Below are 3,000 nucleotides of genomic sequence, written 5' to 3'. Positions count from 1 at the left end.
ACTTGCCATAAAATATCTGACCATTGCTATTCAACAGTGTCAAGTTCCTGAAAAACAAGGGAAGGCTAAGAAACGGTCACAGATTGGAGGTGACTAAGGAGTCATGATGACTAAATGCAATCCCACTGAATCCTGGAACAAAAAAGGGCACGAATGGAAAAACTGGGAAAATTCAAATAAAGTCTGCAGTTTAGTTAACAATGTTATATCAATGTGGATTTCTTAGCGACAGTGGTAACACTAGGGGAAACTGGGTAAAAGGGTATACAAGAATTCTGCGTACTGTCTTTGCAACTTTTCTGTAAATCGAAAATTGTTTCACAGTAAGAAGTTTAGGAAAATGTTATGATAAAATGTCCTTAGTGTAAAGTAAAACAATCTTTGTGTCTAATCAGGAGCATTATCGTTGGATCCGGAAATCAAGTAAGATACTAGCATAAATATATAAATCCTAAAATATTTTTAAATATAAAAATATGTAGACCACTATGCTCTTTTTTCTTGAAATACTGGCCATACGCCATCTCAGACCTATTAGCAAAGCTGGGAACACGGACTGCAGTCATGGGAGACCAGGACCTGTTATTTCGTCACTTAGCTTGCTTTTCATATCTCTAAAAGAACCTCAAGAAATCACGTAGTTCCTGCCTGAGGAACCATTTCACTCTCATCCATGCTGTAGACTCACAGAAAAACGTTAGCTGTACTACAAAGCCACTTAATGCCAACTCTTTTTTTTTTTTTTAGAGATAGAAAGTGCAACATTACATTTATGTGACTTTAAAATTAAGAAGAGTTTACGTACATTTTTTCCCATAAAACACACACACACAAATCTTCTATTCAAATTAGGAATGGTTTATGGAATGAGACGGGAAGGAGGGAGGATTGGGGATGAAGAGGAGTTGACAGTCCCGGGGGAGGGCACTGACCTTCTGGCTGGTCCTCGCAGGGTGTCCTAGGGAATCAGGGGGATGAGGTATTGGTGTGAAGTAGCTGTACGTGAGAAACACCTGCAAGGAACCGTCACCTGTGTCCTAGTGAGTGATGAGTGTTAAAGTTCTTTAGTGAGATTTTGTTCAGATCCAAGGAGGGAAAAGGGGAAAATGAGTAATAATTAGAGCTTCCATTTATAGTGGTGTCTGTCCTCTTATTCTCACTACAGCCCTATGAGACAGGCACTATTATTATGCTCCTTTTATAATTAGGGAAAATGAAGCTAAGAGACATTAAGGAACTTGGCCAAGGTCACACAGCTAGTAACTGGGGAAGCTAGCATTGGAACCTCAGAGCTCAAGTTCTTAGCCACAGCACAAAAAAGAGTGTCAAAAGCTGAGCAGACATTGGACTCGAGAAAGCACAGGCAGAAATAATGAGAGAGGTTAGTATTTGCCTCAAGAACCTGAGAGCCAGTTTTAATGGGATTGGTTTCCAGGTTTAAAGGTTGGAGCAAGCAAGGAAATAGTAATGGAGACAGAAACATAAGAGTGTTCTTTCTCTTTTCCACACACACAGCCACAAACACACGCACACACATAGAGAAATTGGAGACTCGTAGAAGAAATGGAAATGAAGCTACCGTAGGTGACCACTCACACCTACAGATGCAGTGTCTGTCTCCTCTAGATGCCAGTCTGCTGTCTGGCTCTGTCCTAGGACAGTGGCCGGGAGTGGCATCTGGAAGTGACTTGCTGTTCTCACACCTGCCGGCTGACGATGCTGACATGTTTGTCTCCCGACTTCTTCCTGACTCTCGAGATTAGGTGGCATCCCCTGTTGTATGCGCTGATATCACCCGTCATTCTCCTCCCCGGAACGTAGTATTATAATAATTAATTAACTATTTGAATGAATTTACCTGAACTCTACCTTCCTCACTTCTACCTAAGCTCCATAAAGACAAGGATTTTTTTCTTTTTCTTTTTTAACATCACATCTTCAGGTTTCAGGAAAATACTTGGCACATAGCAATGCTCAATATCTGTTGATTAACAGGAAGCCACGCACACACTGAACTGCTCCCTGCCTAGTCACTGCTGTGAGAAGCTAGTGTTCTTGACCTTCTGTACTGTTCCCAGATGGAATTAGTCCCCAGCCCTGAGCACCAGCCTATCAGGTTGGAGTTCTAACCATCCCCTCGCCTCATTTTTACTAGGTCCCTTTTCTGGGGCTAGATGGTACTTTCCTCTGAAGATAGGCTAGAACATGCTCAGAAGGACAGATGTCTCTGAAATTGGACCTGATACTAAAGTCAACCAAACTCAGAAGCTCCTGGTTAGCCCTTCTGCCCCTGTTAGCTTGGTATGTAATTCTTTCTTAGCCTCATCTCTACCTGACAACTATTTTCCTGCTGGGAGCTCCATTGCTTCATAGCAGAGGACACCAGTTATGAGTCACATAGAGGCTAGGAGCCAGAGGACTGTACTGTGCTGGATATTGTCCATGTGAGACAATAGCAGCATTTTATGTTATTGACTGTTTTGTTTTTTTTTTCTTCTTCTTCTTCTTTTTTAAAGGTCTGCAGCCTTATGTAAAGAGCACTGCTGGTGGCTAATGTCTTAGGTTTCAGGTAAGAAGATGGATTGATAATATCCAAGGATGCTATGCTAACTGATGGGGTTTTCTGTGTGTACCCTATAGTGGAGAAATAAGTTTTTCTTCTGGATATAAAGGACAAAGGTGGATGCCGATATCTTTATTTGCTCCTTCAGATCCTTTGCTATCTTTTTTACACTCTGCTCTGTGCCCTAAGATCCTGACCTTTTTCAACAGCATTGACTATGTTTCCAATTGGATTTGGCCAATGGGAAGCATTGGCAAGAGACTGGAAAATGGAAAGACTGAAAAAGACTGATGAGCTTATCCCCTTGGTTGCCTCCCTGATTGGTGACAGGTTATATATTCCAATGCCAAGGCCACAGTTCCCGCTGGGAAGTCCTCTCCTGCTGCTACAGCTCTCGGTGGTCTCAGTAACCCCTCCCTCTCCTTTGCCTTTCCAGG

Source organism: Cynocephalus volans, chromosome 9 (assembly GCF_027409185.1).
Source record: "Cynocephalus volans isolate mCynVol1 chromosome 9, mCynVol1.pri, whole genome shotgun sequence".
Classification (NCBI taxonomy): domain Eukaryota; kingdom Metazoa; phylum Chordata; class Mammalia; order Dermoptera; family Cynocephalidae; genus Cynocephalus; species Cynocephalus volans.
The sequence above is the reverse complement of the archived record's forward strand: the minus strand, read 5'-3'. Positions refer to the sequence as shown.